General features: G+C 37.0%; 1 pseudogene; it reads left to right on the top strand.

Moving 5' to 3' along the window:
- Positions 1-21,244: 21,244 nt before the first annotated feature.
- On the top strand, positions 21,245-21,652 carry LOC108590742 (small ribosomal subunit protein uS12 pseudogene; annotated as a pseudogene).
- Positions 21,653-21,907: the final 255 nt, after the last annotated feature.

Here is a 21,907-nt window from a genome sequence, read left to right as displayed (position 1 = left end):
ATCCTAGCACTTTGGGAGGTCGAGGCAGGAGGATCACTTGAGGTCAGGAGTTTGAGACCAGCCTGGCTAACATGGTAAAACCATGTCTCTACTAAAAATATAAAGATTAGCTAGTAGTGTTAGTGTGTGCCTTTTATTCCCAGATACTCTGGGGGCAGGGGTGGGAGAATCCCTTGAGTCTGGGAGGCGGAGGTTGTAGTAGTAAGCCTAGATTGTGCCACTGCGTTCCAGCCTGGATGATGGGGGTGAAACCCTATCTCAAAATAAAGAGAGAGAGAGAGAGAGAGAGAGAGAGAGAAAGAAAGAAAGAAAGAAAGAAAGAAAGAAAGAAAGAAAGAAAGAAAGAAAGAAAGGAAGGAAGGAAGGAAGGAAGGAAGGAAGGAAGGAAGGAAGGAAGGAAGGAAGGAAGGAAGGAAGGGAAAGGAAATAACCCAGCTTGTTTTCTCTGATCAGCTAATGTTTCTCAGCAAGGGGAATATTCAAATAGTAGGTGGAAAAGGAGAACACTTTAACTTCAATCCCCAGGTATCCCTAGTTAAACTGAGACTCTCCATTTGAAAACTTTGGACTGATTTCTAAAACTGCATTTTTAGCTGGTCATCTTTGATACATTTTACCTATTAATATGAGAAATTAAACTATGTTTATACTATACATGTCTAATATTAATGTACATACTATTTTAAAATCCATATTTGTAATTCAGAGAGAAGTCTATTGAAACTTGTAACTACATGTAAAACACCAACAACACTATCAGCAACAAGACATGAAAAGAAAATGATGCTCAAAACAGTCATTACCCACAAATCTTTTCAGCAGTGTACCTGAAAACAATAAGTTAAAATGCACCTATTTTGATTCATATTGCAGAGGTTCAGGCAATACTACTTAACTAAACTGCAACATTTTATACTTGGTTTATTAGTGCTGATTTTGATACTTTCAGACAGGCTATAAAAATATTGTGCACATTAGCAACAACCTTTCCTGATAGAGGAGTAGAGTACAAGGTATATACAACCAAATAAATAAAAGACTGCATAAATAAGCCAGTGCGGTCTTCTGTCATATAAATTGTCTAGAAGACTTAAGCTTAGAGAAAAAAAAAGTTTTTGTCCAATTTCTATGATTCTTTGCATCATATTTTTGCTACTAATTTTTTTTTAATTTATAAGCGGCTATTTTGTCAATGGTTGTCAATGGAAACAGCAGTTGAAATAGGTTATTTCTGTTTACTTTGATACTTAAGGGCTATCAGAATCAGGGAGATTTTCCTTTAATTATCTTCCCCCTTCTTTTTTATATATAATACATTTCCAGAAGAAAATGAAAGGATTCATTTATCTTATGTGAAAGTATATTTTGGAATCTATAATAGACTTCATTGAGAAATATTCTAATTATCCTCATCAATTTTACCTAGACAAAACTGTGCTTGTTAAAATATTAATCAGTTTAATTTAGTTACTTTTTCAACACTTCACCATTATCATCATCAAAAAGCATGTATTAAAAATATATTTCCACTTAACCTAGTTGTGGTTGCTATACATAAAATTTGATTGGATATAATTACTGGCTATGATTAGATTGTACAGAAAGTCGGAAGTTTTGCAGTGCAGTTTTCCAATGGCTTAGCAATGTAGGCAGATAATTTAGACCAAAATACTCATCCTCTCATCCTCACATATTTCAGCCAAATTTAAATAATAACAATTATTATAATTATTTTCAGAGATAGGTCCCACTCTGTCACCCAGACTGGAATGTAATGGAATGATCACAGGTCACAGTAACCTTGAACTCCTGAAACCAAGCAATCCTTCCACCTTAGCCTCCCATGTAGACAGAAACACAAGCACTCACCACCAGGCCAAAGCAGTGTTTTAGTTCTTGGCAGAGACAGGATCTCACTATGTTGCCCAGTCTGGTCTCAAACTCCTGGGCTCAAGTGATACTCCTGCCTCAGTGTTCCGAAACACTGGGATTACAGATATAAGCCATTGCGCATGGCCACTCTTTTAAAATCTTAAAATCTCATATAGTTTGGATATTTGTCTCCATCCAAATCTCATGTTGAAATGTAATCCCCAGTGTTGGAGCTGAGGCCTGGTGGGAGGTATCTGGATCACTGGGGCAGATCACTCATGAATGATTTGAGCCATACCCTTGGTGATAAGTGAGCTTTTGGTCTGAGTTCACATGAGACTGGTCATTTAAAAGTGTTTTCCTCCACCCACCAGCTCTCATTTGATCCTGTTTTTGTCATGTGAACTGTCTGCTCCTGCTTTGCCTTCTGTTGCGAGTAAAATCTTCCTGAGGCCTCCCCAGAAACAGATGCCAGCACTATGCTTCCGGTACAGCCTATAGAACCATGAGCCACTTAAACATCTTTTCTTATAAATTACCCAGTCTTAGATATTTCCTCATAGCAACACAAGAATGCCTAATCGAAAGTGGGAACCAGGTGTTGGGTATTGTTATAATTATACCCAAAAATGTGGAAACAACATTTTTATTTATAAATATGGAAAAAACAATATTACCCTGTGAAACTGGGTAATAGGCAGAGGTTGGAAGAATTTGGAGGGCTCAGAGGAAGACAGGAAGATGAGAGAAAGTTTCAAACTTCGTAGAGACTGGTTGAATGGTTGTGACCAAAATGCTGATAGTGATACAGACAGTGAAGTCAAGGCCACCAAAGTCTCAAATGAGCGTGAGGCGTTTATAAGGAGCTGGAGCAAAGATCACACATGCTATTCCTTATCAAAGAGTTTGGCTGTATTCCGTCCATGCCCTAGGCATCTGTGGAAGTTTAAACTGAAAAGCCACAGCCTAAGGAATCTGGCAGAGGAAATCTGTAACTAGAAAAGTGTTCAAGATGTGATCTGGCTGCTTCCAACAAACTATGCCCAGTTCAGAAGCAAAGAAATGACTTAAAGTTAGAATTTATGGCCAGGTGCAGTGACTCACACCTGTAATCCCAACACTTTCAGAGGCCAAGTCAGGCAGATCATGAGGTCAAGAGATTGAGACCATCCTGGCCAACCTGGTGAAACCCTGTCTCCAATAAAAATACAAAAATTAGCTGGGCATGGTGGCATGCATCTGTAGTCCCAACTACTCAGGAGGCTGAAGCAGGAGAATTACTTGAACCAGGGAGGCAGAGGTTGCAGTGAGCCAAGATCGCATGACTGTACTCCAGCCTGGTGACAGAACAAGACCCTGTATCAAAAATAAATAGATAAATAAAAATAAAGTTGGAATTTATATTTAAACAGGAAGTACATTCATAAAAGTTGAGAAAATCTGCATCCCAGCTATGTGGCAGAAAAAGAAACAGCTTTTTCAGGAGATGAAAATAAGTAGGCTGTGGAACAAACCCTTGCTAGATATATTTTTGTAACTAAAACAGAACCAAGTCCTAACACCCAAGACAATGGGGAGAAAACCTCAAAGGCATTTCAGATATCTAAGAGGCAACTCTTCCTACCATAAGGTCTGTGGCTTAGGAGGATAGAATGGCTCTGTAAGCCAGGCCCAGGGCCTCACTACCCTGTGCAGCCTTGAGACACTGCTCCCTGCATCCCAACCATTCCAGCTCCAGCCATGGCTCAAAGGGCCCCATGTACAGAACAGGCTGCCACTCCGGAGAGCATAAGCCATCATCTTTGGCAGTTTCCAAATTATGTTAAGCCTAAAGGCAAATAGAATGCAAGATTGAAGGCTTGGCAACCTCCATCTAGATTTCAGAGGATCTGTGAAAAAGCCTGCGGGGCCCAGGCAGAAGCCTGTCATGGGGTGGAACCCTCACAGAGAACTTCTTGTAGGTCAATGTGGAGGGAAAGTATGGGGTTGGAGGCCCCACACAGAATGCCCACTGGCAAACTGACTAGTGGAGCTGTGGGGAGGGGGCTACCATCCTGCAGACCCAAGAATGGTAGATCCACTAGCAACTTGCACCCTGAGCCTGGAAAACCTGCAGGCATTCAACAATCTCAGAGAAGACATGGGAGCTTTCCCCTGCAAAGACACAGAGGGAGAGCTGTCCAAGGCATTTAGGATTCTACCACTCACATCAGTGTATCCTGCATATTGAACATGTAGTCAAGGGAGATTGTTTTGGAATGTCAAGAATGTTTAATGACCACCCTACTGGGTTTCAAACTTGCATGGGGACTGTAGTTCCTTTCTTTTGGATGATTTCTTCTTTTTGGCATGGGAATATTTATCCAGTGCATATACCTCCATTGTATATTGGAAGTAACTAACCTTTTCTTTTATTATTTTACAGGCTCATAGGTGGAAGGGACTTGCCTTGTCTCTGATGAGACTTTGAACTTTAGACTTTTGAGTCAGTGCTGGAATAAGTTAAGATTTTGGAGAATTATTGAGAAGGCATGATTGTATTTTATCAGTGTGAGAAGAACATGAGATCTGGTGGGGCAGGAGTGGTATTATATAGTTTGGATATGGATATTTGTTCTCACCCAAATCTCATGCTAAAATATAATCCCCATTGTTGGAGGTGGGGCCTGGTGAGAGGTGTTTAGATTATGGAGTGAATCCCTCATAAATGGCTTGAGCCAATCCCTTGGTGATACATGAGCTCTCACTCTGAACTCACATAAGATCTGGTCATTTATAAGTGTGTGGCATCTCCTCCCCACTCTCTCTCTTGCTCCTGCTTTCCTTTGTGCCATGAGTAAAAAGTTCCCTGACACCTCCCCAGAAAGAGATGTTGGCACTGTGCTTCCTATACAGCCTGCAGAACTGTGAGCCAAATAAACTTCTTTTCTTATAAATTACCTGGTCTCAGATATTTCTTTATAGCAACACAAGAATGGCCCAATGCAATATCCTTACTTCACATTTAAGAAAAATAATTCAGCCTTTAATCTATAAATAATTTGAATTCCAGAGTTCTTTTCCTCTCATTTATGTATTTTCATATGTAGAAATGTTCTTATCAAAACAAGGCTAAAATTAAATTATGATGTTGTGGGATGGAGAGTTTTTCAATTGAGATCTGATGTTCTACATTAGTTCCTTCATTTTGCTATGTCTTTGTAAATCCTCAGCCATGAAGTTCACTTGCAGAATTTCATATCAGTGATTGTTAAAATTAAATGCTATATAGGACCCTGAAAACTAATGAGCTCATGAAAAATAATATGGAATGAGAAATACAAATAAAGCTCAAGGTGGGGATAGATTTTTAAATAAACATGAGCTTCTAGAGAGGTTGCAATCTGATACAAATGCTGTGAACTCCCAGAGGGAAAGAGCAATGTGGAATTACCATTAGGTCTCTGAGAATGTGGAAACTTTATTTTATGTGCCAGGGTATGTGAAACAAAGCCAGTTCCCAAATGTGAAACTGTCTGGCAGGCAGAGTTTGATTTTTACAAATGTTACAACTCTTGGTTAAAACTTCAGCCATTCCAAGATACTAGATAGATTTTTTCTTAATTCCATAGTAAAAGCATAGATTTGTATGCATTCAAAGTTTGATAGTATCCAGAAATTGAAAGAAAAACAAATGAATAGCTAGATAAGTCAGGAAAACACGTTTGCTTTTGACACACAAACAAACAATAAAAACCATTTGGGTTTAAATTTAAGAACATTGTAGTGCTCTTACTGACTAAGGAATGGAATGGCATTCTCAGAATGGGAATAAGGGTAAAAGAGGGGACAAATGCCTCAACAAAACAATAAATTATCAGTGAACAATTGTGGCTGGAAAGGTATCATCTCTTTGAATGAGTGTTTTAGTCTTCTTTTTTCTTTCATAACAGTCTGGTTTCTCTACTTAAAAAAATGAAAGTACTTTCAAATGAACTGAAATGTTTGTCTCACGGAAACATATCTTCAGATTTTTCCATCATCTACCAAAAATGAATGTGGAACAGTGTTTTAAGATAATATCCTGCTCATATGGTCATTTTGTTTTTATGTTTTTAAAAACTACATCCATTGTGATGATACTTTTGGTAATTTTTAAGTCATTCTTTTTTTCCCACAGTTTATTCAATTTTTATTCATTGTTTCTATTATTTTCTACATTAATATTTTAAATTTTAAATATACTAGTTACTAGCAATATAACTAATATTTCTTAAAATAATCATCAGTATGGAAACTTTAGATCTATGCTATTAAATAATAGAAGATTGCATTGAGAAGGAAGAAAACAAGAGGCATATAACTTTAGAAATGACAGAGTTTTGATCTTGAATCTATCTTTATATTTATGATTTTATTTTAATGTCTGTATTTGGTCTTCAGAATTCAAAGAATCACTGCTAAAAAGTTGGCATAATCAAGAATTTATGCAATTCATAACATCATACTCTCAGAAGTCACACATCACATCATCAAGAAACAGAAAGTGGCATTTTCCCCAAGATACGGAAACTCTATGAAACAAACATAGAAAAATCTTCCCTTAGCTGCTCTATATGGTTACCAAGAGACTGGAAATTTTATTTCATCTTTGGAGTTTTACCTGGGATCCATTTTATTCATAGCTTCAGTTCTCTCAAATCTTGATAATACTTTTAATTTTTTTTTTTTGCATGACCTTTTTTGGTGTATTTTAGTGTTTTTTTCTTTATGTCCCCATTTACTTCCAGCTCTGAATTTTCTTTATTTATTTTTTCATTAAGTTATCATTTGGGAAGTTGAGCAGTTGAGCTTCATTTTAGAATCAGCCCTTTGCTCTGTAGACTTTGCCCTTGTAATTCACACTGAATTTAATACTTTTTTTTTTTTTTTGAGACAGAGTCTCACTGTCCCCCAAGCTGGAGTGCAGGGGCCTGATCTTTGCTCACTGCAACCTCCACCTCTCCAGTTTGAGCAATTCTTGTGCCTCAGCCTCCCAAGTAGCTGGGATTACAGGCATGTGCCACTATGCCCGGCTAATTTTGGTATTTTTAGTAGAGACGGGATTTTGTCACATCTTAAACTTTTGGCCTCAAGTGATCCACCCACCTAGGACTGCCAACATGGGATATAATACATTTTTTATCACCTGGCATTTGAATATATTCCTGACCCATGACTGCTGCCACCCTAGTACCATTGCTATACCTACTAGTGTTCTCCAGGTCCTGCCTTTAGGCTTTGCTCATGCCATCCTTGTTCTGACATTCAAAAATGAGACTTTGAAGTTTTATTCCCATGATATCATTAGCTAATCTCTTATCTCCAGATTAAACTGTCAATGCAGATTTTCAAAAACACTTCTGCAACATTCTTAAGAAATATGCAACAGGAAAGAGAATAACATTACTTTTAAAATATTTTTCCTCTATTGTTGAACAAGACAACTCCATTTAGAGGCTGTATGTGAATGTTAATATTCGAATTTTGACATTTGGGAATTCTTCTTAGAGTTTACACAAAATTAATGAAAAATTTTAAGAGCCTCAGCAAATAATATACCGTAATTGAGCCTTATATTGTAGGCCTTGAAGCTTGTGAGTAAGCAGGCCATGTTAATCTTTGTCTCCAAATTGTGGTGTTCTAAATGTTCCACTGCAGAGTCTTGGGAAGTCTAATACATTACAATAAACTTTTTCCTAAATATTTTAAGTAGCCAGGATGCAATTACATTGTACACATAACTGGCCTGTTTATGGATCATGTTTGTGGGTCCTCCATCAGGATTACACAGTTCAGGCCTGACCAGTCCTCCAAGACGCTGCCTTGCAATAGCATTTCTACTCTTTAACTGTTTGTGTCACCACTGCAGCTGCTGTTGCTGTTGGAATTCCATCTCATCACTCTTCCGAACTGAGAGAAAAGTGTCATTATCTGTGATGGAAGATGGGAAAAGATCTCATTTAAAAGCAGTTCGAACTTCAGAAATTTATAGTGAGTGCCACCGGTTTTGCCCTGTCCACTACGGTGAGCTAAGATGATATTCATAGACTGGCTTTCAACAAACTCTCTCTCAGGGATAAAATCTGTCCTAGAGATTTTATCATAATTACCATCTATCTGGTCATCATTATCAGAGATCTCACTGCCATTATTACTACTACCAATTCAGATAAAATAGGACACCCTCTAAAATGACAATTGAGGATAATAATGTATGCCAGGAGATTGCAATATGGAACCCACGCCAGTTTCTGCCTGTCCTTCACTGCTCCCCAGTGCATTCAAAGGGTTGGTTGTTCATTTTTGCCAGTGTTTACAGTTATTATTTATGGGAGGATAGGTCAATGGAAGATATGCTGTCATTACTGAAAGAGAATTTCACGTCGTGTTTTGAATCCTCCTTTCCATTACCCTATCATGCACACCCAATGGTTGTGTCATATTCTAGTTTATTGTGGAAAAATTTCTTTAGACCTAATAGTTTTATAGAGTTACAAGATTTGTTTCCAAAAAAAAAAAAAAGTTCTTTTTGAGATGGAGTCTCACTCTGTAGCCCAGCGGGGAGTGCAGTGGCATGATCTCAGCTCACTGCAACCTCCGCCTCTCGGGTCCAGTTCAAGCAATTCTCCTACCTCAGCCTCCCAAGAAGCTAGAATTAAGGCATGAGCCACCATGCCCAGATGACTTTTTTGTATTTTTTAGTAGAGATGGTATTTCACCATGTTGGCCAGTCTGGTCTTGAATTCCTGACCTCGTGATCCGCCTGCCTCAGCCTCTCAAAGTGCTGGTATCAAAGGCATGAGCCACCATGCCCGGCCCCCAGAAATTTTATATAAAGTAGCCTGAATCTTTTTTTTTTTTACTTTAACAATTCTTCGTTATTTCTATTCAATATGTTCTTTACATCTCACTGATTTTCAAAGCTAGTTGTATTCTTCTCTTATTAAGAACTGTACAAGTATTTGTTTTTCTGCCATAATTCTTGATACACAGAGCATAAGAAAAGCACATATATAAGGGTTTGAAATGACTACTTAGAAGTAAAAACCTAAAAAGTTTTATATCATCTATTTCAAATTCCATAAAATAACATCTGTATTTCATATCATTTCCTTTTTAACATGAATGGTATAATAAATAAATAAGTAAATATCAGCAGTGTGATCTTAATTTTTCCATTTTTCAAGTTCCTCTTTCAAATATTAAATATTTTAGACTATGTTTATTATTTCAACCAGTTTAAAATTCTATAAGTTTACCTTTTTGTTTCTCTCCTTTTTATTTGCTTCTCTCTTGTCAAATTTTCAGGCCAATTTTTAATGTCGCTTTTCCTTTTCCCTTTGTCTTTTTGAATTAATCCCCTCTCTATAGCTTATAAAAAGAACATAACATATATTTCAATCACTGGATTTTGTGGGAATTTTTTAAATTTTATTGTCTGTCCATGGGTGTGTATCATATAGATCTCCCTTCAAGAGGACCTACCATTTCAGAAAGATTCACAGCCCTCTACCAGCACATGTTCAACATCTCCATAGAGCTCAGTCTGAGGCTTCATTTCCTCGAGGCTGCTGCAAGACAATGACTGAGTGTATCCGAGGTGCTACAGATGGAGCATTTCAGCCCAATATGGCACTCCTTTAATGACAAACCATTCCTAAGGTCTCCCATCAACTTCATCAAAACCGTTCTACAGCGCTACCTCTTCCAAACTCATCCTCCTTCTTCCCTTCTATTCTTTCATAGGTGACAGGCCTGCATTATGTTTTAAAGACTCTTTTCATCACTCATGAGTCCTCTCTCTTTCATCTTCAGAGGCATTTACCACAATAATTCTTATTTGTGTCTAATCATACCTTGAGATCGTCTTCTAAGATGATATGAGCAAAGTTGGTATTGAGAGTGGATCAAGAAAAGAAGTAAAAGGATAGATTTTGGAACTCGTTCACTTGCATCCTGACTGGCAAGAAGCATCCAATCCTGAGTAAGTCACGGGATACAAGTAGTTTTGTGCAAAAGTGGTGACCCAATTGCTAAATATGTGGCTGATATTAACTTAGGGAAATGACTATTGGAAGCAAACACCTTGCTGGTGTGACAGTGTAGTCATTTATATAATGGGGGAAGGGGAATTGGGGAGATACTATAGGGACAGTGGACTTGACTGATTGTTCCTTAAGTCATATTGATACCGAACAGAGGGAAAATAATAAAGTGATAACATAAATGTAAGCATGCACAGTGTGACAGTAAAAGTTACTGTGCTTCATTTTCCATTCCCTGTCACAAAGACAGAAGCACAATGCATGGAAAGTCTCAAGTTTCCAAAGGCAACACATATAGAAATAATTGAAAATACTGTTCTGTCCCATATGCCATGAGACTCAGAAGGCTTTTGGGCTTGAACGGGGTTCAGAACAGGAAAGGCTCTGCAGCAGCTACTGGCTGCAGTGCAAGCAGCCCTCAGCTTGTATCACAGTATGGCAGACTCCATGGAGTTAGAGGTTTAAGTGGTGAGAAGATATAAATGTAGTATTTGTAGCAATACACATGAGAGAAACCCAATGTAGTCTCTTGAGACTTGGGTGCAAGGCCATGACATCTGCACTAGAATATTATATGCATTTCAAGAAACACCTCCTAGAATGGTATTGATCCCTGATAGCAAGATAACACTGTGGGGCAACAATTGAACATGGATTCATAAATGCCCATCATGACCTCTGAGTCTCCCAGTCATAAATTTGATAAGGCCAGTAGTAGCTCATTATAAGTTGAAAATGGGACAACAGTTATAGCTCCAAGTAGAATTAGAGGGAGGATTAGATAGATAAACAGGTAGTCTGACTACCCATGCTACCTATCCTGACTGCATCTCTACCTATCACCTACCATATACCTGTGACCATATGGTCTGTACCCTACAACACTCCAAAGGAGGAGAAAAAAGCTGATATGGTTTGGCTCTGTGTCCCCATCCAAATCTCCTCTCTAGTTGTAATTCCCACATCTCAAGGGAGGGACCTAGTGGGAGGTGATTGGACCATGGGGCGGTTTCCCCCATGCTATTCTCATGATAGTGAGTGAGGTCTCACAAGATCTGATGGTTTAAATGTGTGGCACTTCCCCTTGGCTCACTTGCTCTTCTCTCTCACCTGCTGCTATGTGAGACATGCCTTGCTTTCCCTTCACCATCTGCCATGATTGTAAGTTTCTGGAGGCCTCCCCAGCCATGCGAAACTGTGAGTCAATTAAACTTCTTTCCTTTGTAAATTACCCAGTCTGGCATAGTATCTTTATAGGAGTGTGAAAGTGAACTAATACAAAAGCCCTTCTTGGTTTATGGATGCATCATCTTGGTGTGTGGATATAAGCAAAAATGGATGGTGATTACATTGCAACTATATTCAGGGAGGGAGTTGAAAGACTGCAAGGAAGAAAAATATTCTGAGAAGCAAATCTGTAAATGAGGCTCCCATCACATTTTTTGTGGAGGCAGAAGTAGCCTTAAATGAGACTATATTCAGATTCTTGCACAGTGCCAATGATCTCATCAGGTGGTCAGGGTCCTGGAAGTAAAAAAAAAAAAAAAAAAAAAAAAAAAATCTGTAAGGTCAGGTACGAGAAAGCCTCGCATACATGCAAGTCAGTAGATACATGAGAGTCGGAACTAAAATGGAAAGATATTTGAATCACACATTAACATCTACCAGAATGCAACCCTCATGGAAAAGGTCTTGCAAAAGCAAAGAGGAAAAATTACTTATTGAATAAACACTAACCAAATTTTGCCAATGTCCAACCATGGAACAGACTCAGTGGGCACTTGAATGGAATAGACATGTGGCAGAGAGTACACATAACCCAACCCTATGTTCTGTGTACCAAGGCTAATTTAGCTATAGCACCTCTTAATATTCTGACAGAAACTAATACAAAGCCCTCACATGGTATTATTTATCAAGGGAATCAACTTACCACTTGGTGCTAACTTGACCACACTGGACTCCTTCTATCTTGGAGAAGCCAGAAATCCATCCTCACTGGGTACAGGTTTTATATTCTTCAGGGCACAGACCCTCAGCCAGTATCACTAACTGGGGGCTGATGAACACTTGATCTAAGAGTGTATAGAAACCCATAGAACAGTGGCTTTCCGCTTGGGCTTCCTAGTTCTTTCCTGCCAGCTTCAAATTTCAGCAAATGCTAACAATAAAAGTAGCAACAACAGCATAGGGCTGACTTTTCTCTGCCAGTCCTCTTTCTGGGACCTTGCCCCCCAAATCCTGGCTGCCCCGACAGCCCTGAACTCAAATTTTTGTCCCAGAAATTCAGTATTTATTGTTCGACTAGCTTCTCTGCTTCTTGTCTGTTGCGCTTTGCCTTTTTTTTCCATCTCACACAGAGGTAAGCGCTGACAAATGCCCTAGGAAGGAAAGTGGCTTGCAGAATGATAACTCTTTCTTTGTGGTTCCCTTTTCTCTGTAATCTTGGACTCCTAGTCCTGTCCATCTCAGCAGCTTCCAAATTCTTTCATACAGACTTTGTCTGGTACTTTAGCCATATGTTCTGTTTTCTTCAATAGAGGGGCTGGGGCTCTGTAGTGCCACAAGATAAAGCTTTCTAGCTGGGAGTAGGCTATGTACTTTAAATAAAACCCTAACGACCAAATGCCCACACTTACCACTCTACAAAGTATTTATTTAGAAATGACATTAGTAATTTTCATAGTATTCGAATATCAATGTCCAATTATTATCAGATTTTTTTCAATCATATTGCTTTTTACTTCATAAATCAAAAATCAGCATTCCTTGAAATAAATACAAGAGAAAAAAGAATGTGATAATTAACACTTTTAAGCCACAAAATGTAACAGAAAATATATGTTTGAAATTCTTGGTGAATATCATTACGGTCTAACAATCCTCAAAAGTAGTACTAATAAAAAAAACTGGAACACAAAGAGGTTAAGAAACATATCTTGGTTACCTGAGGTCTCCAAGCTAGTAAGCAGTCGAGCCACAAATTAAACCATGATAGTCCGGCTTTAAAGAACCAAGACTTCACAACTGTATTTCATTACAACAGTAAAAATATTTCAATGGTATTAAGCTTTAGTTAAATGCTATTCCCTGCCAAGAGATAATGAAAAGTGTTAAGAAAATGTTAGAAAATACTAGCAACAAACTGATATTGCCTCCATAATACATTAACAAGAATTGAAAGAAAATCAAAAAAGAAATAGATGTGTGACTCAGTAATACTTAGTGCTGAGTCTCTTTACCAGCAAACATCCACTTACACCTTGGGAAACACTGCTTCAACCAATAAGTTTTACCAACTTGTATTATTTATTTTTTCTAAATAAATCAAGAGACTGCTATACTGAGTACAAAAAAAAAGTATTGTGAAAATTCTATCAGATTCTCTCTAATAAAATTTCTATTATGAGATATCAGATAAATATATTATCTACTAAACACTGTAGAATATGGATTTTCTCCTTTAAACATCTTTATGGTTATTTGGTCAAAATGAACAAATTCTTATCTTGTGGTTTTCATAATTACGGGGTTTTCCAACACAGGGAAAAAAATAAAATTTTCAGGAACGTTGCTAAATAATGGTAGCAAAATAATGCAGGAAGATAAAGAAGAAGAAGAAGGAGGAGGAGGAGAAGGAGAAGGAGAAGGAGAAGGAGAAGGAGAAGGAGAAGGAGAAGGAGAAGGAGAAGGAGAAGGAGAAGGAGAAGGAGAAGGAGAAAGATTGCACCACTCTACACCTATTAAAATGGTCAAAATCCAGAACACTGACAGCACCAAATGCTGATGAGGATGTGGAGCAACAGGAACTTCCATTCATTGCTGATTGGAAGGCAAAATGGTCAACTACTGTGGAAGACTGTTGGGTAAGTTCTTACAAAATTGAACATATTCTTACCATTGATCCAGCAATCAAGCTCCTTGATATTTATCCAAAGACAATGCCACTCACAAACCTGCACACATTTGTAGCAGCTTTAGTTATACTTTGCCAAAATTTGGAAGCAACCAAGATGTCCCTTCATAGGTGAATAGATAAACGGGGTACATCTAGACAATAGAATATTAAGCACTAAAAAGAAATGGATTATTAAGTAATGACAAGACATGGAGGAATCTTAAATGCATATTTCTAAGTGAACAAATTCAATCTGAAAAGGCTATATAGTGTCTGCAACTATATGATATTTTGAAAAGGTCAAAACTTTAGTCATTAAAAAGATCAGTGATTTCTAGGGATTGAAGGGGTGGGGGTGTGATAAATAGGTCAAGCATGAAGAATTTTTAGGACAGTAAAACTAGTCTGCATAATGCTATTATGCTGGATATCTATCCTTTTATATTTTTCCTGACCCACAAAATATACAACACCAACAGTGAAACCTAAGGTAAAATATGAATTCTAAATATAATGATATGCCAATGTAGATTCACCAGTTGTAACAAATGTACCACTGTAATGGTGGAATGTTGATAATGGGGGACGTTATGCTTGTGTAAAGAGTAGGAGTAAGATAAATGTGCAAAATCTCTATATCTTTCCTCTTGATTTTGCTGTGAACCTATAACTGCTCTGTAAGTGAAATCTATGAATAAAATAATGTTTTATATTTATTATAGTTAAATTATCAAGGATGACTATAGTAATTGAGTTCATCAAATAATTTATCAGATATTCTCTTAATATTCTTTTTCAAAGCCCTCATCCTCTCCAAAATATACCTTGGTATAAGACCACATAGGTTGATTGTTGCTAAATGCTGGTTAAGAAAACCAATTAATTAATATTTATGAAAAATATTAGCTGGCATATCATTAGGTTTTAATTCATTTTCAGTGACTGCAGTGATTAGAAATCACCTGGCTTGAAACGTATTTCCTTAGAATCATTTATTTTCTCAACTTCTGTTAACTATTCCAAATGAGGCTTTACTCAGACTTTACTTATCAAATCACTGTTATTCATGCCTGTTTCTCTTTCATTTAGAAGCACCATTTTTATTAAGATGTATTCAGAAAGGTTTGAGAGAATTAAAATATTATTAATGTAATTTTTGATAAAATTCTTCTTTAGTATTGTATGCTTTATAGCCTGGGGGCTGATGTATTGGATCATTCAATTATTATGAAAAGAATATGTCTGACATATAACCAATACTCAAAGTTAGACCTGCTGTCAAAGAAAACCATAGTAGCATTCTTCCTTTCAGAAAAAGCCTAACTGCACACACACCTGTGGTCCCACTTCTCAGGAGTCCTAGCGGTCAAGGTTTTAGTGAGCCATGATTGCTCCACTGCACTCCAACATGGGCGACAGAATGAGACCCTGTCTCAAAAAACAAATAAAAAATGAAAACGTCTACTTCATTTCCAATTCAAGTAAATATATCAGTATGCATTCCGTGAGGACAATTTCAATTCTGAATTCTAATTCTAAGATACATAGATAGATAGATAATAGCTGGAGAGGTGATATATAGATGCTTGGATAGATTAGATAGAGAGCTTTGTCAAGAGTTTTATGACTAATCCTTTGTGGCTTTCTTCCTTAGAAACAGAGCATTATTTGACAGAACGATGGACAAACAAAGGTCATCAAATGAAAATTATTGCTGTAGAAGTCAGAGGGTAATTATGAAAGGGACATGAGAAAAGGGACCTGGCATGATGGTCTCACCCATACGAGAGGATACATAATGAAGTTCAAAATCTAACCACTGTTATCCTTAAAATTATCTGTGCCCATTTACCATGTGAGAAGTCTTCCTGGCCCTTCCCCAAGGGTACTCATACCCCAATTTGATGATCATTGCTATAAAAATATTTTGTATGATTTGTTTATACTTAAAATCTTTTGAGTAGTTTATATAATTAATGTTTGGGAGAAAATCTTAAATACCACACCACATCATATGATGAGATTTATTTTTCACTTAAAGTTACTAACTGTATTTTTCAATTTCCCCAAATTTATTATTCAACTTAGTACAACAGGGAAGACACTTAAAGGTATTTACATGAGCTCCCTCTTCCTCAACACACACAGGCCTTAATTTCCATTGTCTTCTTCAATTTCAAATATGTCCTTGGTATGATATATCAAGTATACTCAGATCTGTATATGGATTAATAGAACAAGGTATGATCTACCATCACTCTAACCTTGATAAATGATTTATTTTATTCCACATTATAAAGCAGAGAAGAGGTATGTATAATTTAAATGTGTTTTAAATATCACTACACACGGCCAGCAGCATATTTTTCAAACACACAGCAAATAACTGCTTCATATTTCTTTTGAAATTTCATAGAGAAAATATTTCCATTAGAGTGTTTAAGATATAATAGGTCTTTCTGAAGAAGCCATTCAGTTTGACTCACAATAGGAAGAAAACATTTTCATCAATGATTTACTTGAAATGGGATTTGTGAATTGTTTCTGAAGTCCAAATAGATCTTTAGGAAAGGTTACACATAATGAGATTGAATGGTAATAAAAAATATGAGAGATGGAAAACTTACAAAAAGTCATAAGCAACTGAGTCCTAGTAATTGATGTTTTAGCTAGGAGCACAATTTTTAACTATGGTCAAAACTTCCCATGCAATAGAGAATAATAATAGGAATGTTTGCAAGCCCCTCCTAATGAAGTAGAATTTGAAGGAAATTCTAGCTCTTGTTTTAACAAGGAAGTTTTATAGATATTCAAGAAATAGAAGTTAAAATAATTCCCCTAAACAGGTTTCAGGTGTATTGAACACTAATTCAATGTTGCTGACTATTTCCAGTGTGGCTTTGAATAATTCATGTCCGAATCATTGTTTTTTTTTCAGGAGGCAGACTTGGTAAAGAAGCCTGTCCCATTCCATTGCTGACTCACCCATTCCTTTTTCCTTTCCACCTGACAAGCATGTTTCTAATTGAAATGCATGGTAAAGTTTGCCTGTCCAGAGAAAGAAATGGAGAAAAATAGTTTATAGTTAATCTTATTTCAGTTTGACTGCTTAAAATCAAAATTAAATCCTCTTGAAGTTTGAATAAAGAAAAAAGAATAAAGTCCCATTTGTCAAGCACCATATATTGTAGACTTATTTATAGCAAGAAATAGGTTGCTGTTTCTGAAATAAATGCTTTTTATAATAGACCAGTTCATTTTATGTCACAGATAGATGGGTGAAACAGCAATGCATTCTGTATAGAATGCTAATAAAACCATATTGGACATGCTAAAATACTAACAAAAACTCATATAGCTCTTCATTATTTACAATGTAAACATTGAAAAATTGGAACAAATTTATGAAAACTCATTGCCATGTGGTACAGGCGTTTGGCATTTTCAGTATTATTCATAGCTTAATAAACTACTCCTAGTACTACACAGCTTTCTGCTAACTGGCTTCTCTATTACATACATAATCATCTTTACTCCCAAAACAGCCTCTTTTTTAACATGCCTATCACTCTTGATGGCACCATCAGTCTCCCAGTCACCGAATCTCAAATGTTGGTGTCATTTTTAACTCCTTTTTCTTTTCTTGCCACTCACATAATAAGAAATCAGTGCTATATAGATTTTCTTACAGATATCTTTTTTTTTTTCCATTCTCACTGCTGTTAATCCAGTTTAGACATTTATTAACTTTCACCTAAAAAGTCATGGCCAAGTAAAATCAGGCCTGCCACCTGTCTTGTAAATAATTTTTTAATAGTACACAGCCATGCTTGTCCATTTGCATATCATCTATGATGCTTTTACTCTTCAACAATACAGTCGAGTAGCTGTAACAAAGACCATAAGGCCCACAAAACCCAAAATGTTTATTATCTGGCCTCAAAGAAAACATTTGTCATTCTCTGACCTAAAATATTGTTATAAGAATGCCTGCTAGTCTTATCTCCAGACTCTTCTAAAGTGAATCCTCACATCAAACTTTTGGATCGTTTTGAAACCTTAATATTTGTGAAAGTCCCATGCTCAAAACCCTCAAAGCCTCATGCTTGCTTACATACTAACATATGTAATTTGGAGCCTGGTAAAAGCCTTACCCGTACCCATATAAACTGATAAGGATTTTGTTTCCTGGGTATGTATGTCCTTGAACTTCCCAGTTCAACTTGGAATATCCAACTTCCTGCTGTGGAAATACAGGTGATGGTAATTAGAAGCCCATCTAAAATAATACCCACTCCTGGACTCTTTCCCCAATATATCCAGCCATATGCAAACCTGAATACTTTCCTCAGAAGATTTTCCTTCATTTTCTTTTTGCTATAGCCATTTGTCATCCACTGTGACTATACTGCAAGCTTATTAAAGAATAAAACTTGACCCTACTTCATTTGCTGTTAGTTGTGATTTGGTTCCTTGCATTTGTTCATTCATTTAACAGGCATCTGTTTTATAACATACATCCTCGGCATTGTGCTAATAAAGAAGGATGCAAAGAAAATATAGTTGCTGCCCTCAAGGGGTTTACTTTTTTGTATCATACTTTTTAAAGTAAACAATAAAGTATAATGACTTTAAATAAACGTATACCCAAAAGGAAGCTAAGACTTCTACTGGAAGATAAGGGAAGGAGCCTCAGTGCAGTTGGAAACTTAGTGCTCCTGGATAGGAGCTAGACCAAGTGCAACACGATGGAGGAACATTTTAAGCAAAGAAAAAGAAATCGGCCGGGCATGGTGGTTCATGCCTATAATCCCAGAACTTTGGGGGGGCTGAGGCCAGCGGATAACCTGAGGTCAGGAGTTCGAGACCAGCCTGTTCATCATGATGAAACCCCATATTGAAACTACAGGCATGATGAAACTACAGGCATATTGGCAGTCGCCTGTAGTTCCAGTAACTTGTGAGGCTGAGGCAAGGGAATCACTTGAACCCAGGAGGCAGAGGTTGAAGTGAGCCTTTGAGTTACTGCATTCCAGTTTAGAAGACAGACTGAGACTCTGTCTCAATAAAGAAGAAAAGAAAAGCTTATGGAGATAGGATTTGTTAACTAAATATAAGATTTCATTGATTATGAGAATTTTAAAAAATGTATAGATTATAAAAAACTCAAATAGTTCACCGTTTCTCACAGAACCATTAGAAGTTCTATGAGGACATGTGTGTTCTGCTTCATTCTACATCTCATCTGTCATAATGCTTCCCTAGTCTAATTTTCTTCCAGCAACTCTGTCCTTTGAGCTTCTCTCACTGTGCTTTATCTGGCCTGACAGGCTTTATATTTGCAATTTCCCACGTGGAACTCTCCCTTTTCTGCCTTATAAACCAGTTACCTCAATGCTCATACTTCAGATCTCCTCAAGTTTCTCTTCCTCTGAGAAACCTTTCCTGATTTCCCTGATTAGGCTAAACATTCCATTAAATGCGGTTCTGGAATTAAATACCGCTCTTTCCAAGCTCTTAACATAGCTGGATTTTCATGGTTTTGGCTTTTGTTTTATTTGGTTTGGTTTTTGATTATTTGTTTAATATCTCTCTCATCACCTAGAGCAAAATCTCCGGGAAAGCATGAAGTTGTTACCACTGTATCCTTGGTTCAAAAAACAATTGTTATCTGCATATCATAGAACACATTTAAAAAACTCTATAATATTTACTTAATAGAATAATTAATTACCTGTAATTAATAAATAGAGGAGAAAGAAATGAAAAATCTTTCTAAGATTTATGAGTTGGCACTGAGCACATGGTTGTATGTTTATTGTGTAGAAAACACAGCAGACTAGGGAAATACAAGGGACATGATTACTTTTGGTTTTTTACATGATATTTTTTACATGCAAGATGAATTAGAATGTTAATCTGGAAGCTGGAAGGAAAAAGTCTGAGTTAGCAATAGGCATTTCAAATCTCTCATTGTAGTTAGCAAGATAACCCAAGCAGAGTATATCTAGTTAAAAAGGAGGTTTAAGAATGGCACTCTGAGAAATAACTGTGTAATGAAAGGGCAGTTTAGTAAGCAAGGTCTATGAAAGAGATTTTTTTTTGAGACAGAGTCTCACTCTGTCACCCAGGCAGTGGTACAATCTTGGCACACTGCAACTCTGCCTCCGAGATTTAAGTGATTTTCCTGCCTCAGTCTCCCAAATAGCTGGGACTACAGGCAGACACCACCATGCCTGGCTAATTTTTGTATTTTTCGTAGAGATGGAGTTTCACCATGTTGGCCAGGCTGGTCTCGAACTCGTGCCCTCAAGTGATCCGCCCGCCTTGGCCTCCCAAATTACTGGGATTACAGGCGTGAGATACCACCCCCAGCCTATAAAAGAGTTGATGACACAGAGTAGTAGAAAAAAAAAACAAGAAAGAGTATTTAGAAACCAGTAGGGGAACAAGTTTTGAAAAGGAGGCAACTTTACTGATGAACACTGAAGGGCTTCAAATCTAACCAAACTCACGGGTGAGTTACATATTTCAAAGAATGCATAGATGGAGAAAAACAAGTTTGCATTCATGAGTAGTACATATTTCTTGGATATCTGTAAGACCCTAGAACTTTTCCTTCAGGGAAAGTTCTTTCAGTATAGGGATGAGTGTGTCATATAGATTTGAGAGTTGGCTAGGACACAGTGAATTTGGACTAGAAAGATCCAAGCTTTGTGTCTTATACCTGTGTGACTATTTCTATTTTTTCTGGTTCTTCATCTGTACATTGGAGATAATAATAGATATTTTCCAGAGTTACATGGTTTAAGAAACATATAAATGAAGAGATTTATTTTTTCTTATATTATATTTTTGTAGAAGCAGTCTATTTTCATGCTAGGTTGAAGACTAAGGAAGGTAAAGTTGCTGGCCTAAGTTTTTCCTTACAATAACATCATGAAAACTATTTAAAGTGCTTTTTAACAGAAAATGCAATCATAGGCCATTCCACAAACATTGCAGAGCCTTAGCAAAATCTATGTGACGAGGTAAGAGGATTCAGAAAATTGTTTTATAAATCTTTCCACCTGCAATAATATAAGCAAATATTGTAAACAAAATCCAAGTTCCAATTAAATTCTGGGTATTTAATTACCCATAGACATCTTAAAATGGGTTTAAAATTGTTATCATGTAGCCCTATGTAAATCACTCTTAATATTGTTCATAAACAGGTTGGCAATATGTGGTAAAATAGAGCCCAAACTCAAGGGTAGCTGAGAATTCTATCCACATTAAAATATTTCTATGGTAAAGTGTTGTATCCACCTCAGAATCATGCAAAACACAATGTGCCCTTAATGAATAAATAATTTCTAGAAAGTTTAAAAGTCTCTCTTTCACTCAGGCCCGTGGCATCAGCAGAATGGGCTAGTGTCGTGTACTTTGTACTGCTAGGAAGCTCCATAGTCACTGATGAGGCCAGAAGGGGCACGATAAAGAATAGAAGAAAGCCCATGTAGGCCCAGCCCTGAAGACCAGCCCTTTTGGAAGTGCTTCTCCTGAAAAAGGAATCCTGCTACAAAAAGTAGGAGTTGAAGCCAAACAGCCAAGTTCTGCCATTAGGAAGTGTGTCAGGGTCCAGCGGATCAAAAATGGCAAGAAAATCACAGCCTTTGCACCACATGATGATTGCTTGAACTTTATTGAGGAAAATGATGAAGTTACGGTTGCTGTTGGTGATGTTCCTGGAGTCCACTTTCAGGTTGTCAAAGTAGCCAAGGTCTCTCTTTTGGCACTATACAAAGGCAAAAAGGAAAGACCAAGTTCATAAATTTTAATGGTGAAAACACTGTATAATAAATTTTCAAAAAAAAAGAAAATTTAAAAAAAGTCTCTGCTCCTGATAAGTTTTTTGTCAACACAGCATTTAGGGAGTCAGCTCTGGGTTGGTATGATGTGCTATCCAAGGCAAGGACTAATTTAAAGAACTTAATCAAGTGGTCATTGATACGAAGTATGAGATAAATATGCTATCAGAAGGTTTAGCTTGTCTTTTTCTTAAAACTAACATTAGAATGAATGCTAT

Source organism: Callithrix jacchus, chromosome 3 (assembly GCF_049354715.1).
Source record: "Callithrix jacchus isolate 240 chromosome 3, calJac240_pri, whole genome shotgun sequence".
In the NCBI taxonomy this organism is placed as follows: Eukaryota; Metazoa; Chordata; class Mammalia; order Primates; family Cebidae; genus Callithrix; species Callithrix jacchus.
Note: the sequence above shows the minus strand (reverse complement) of the source record. Positions and strands in the feature narration are given on the sequence as shown.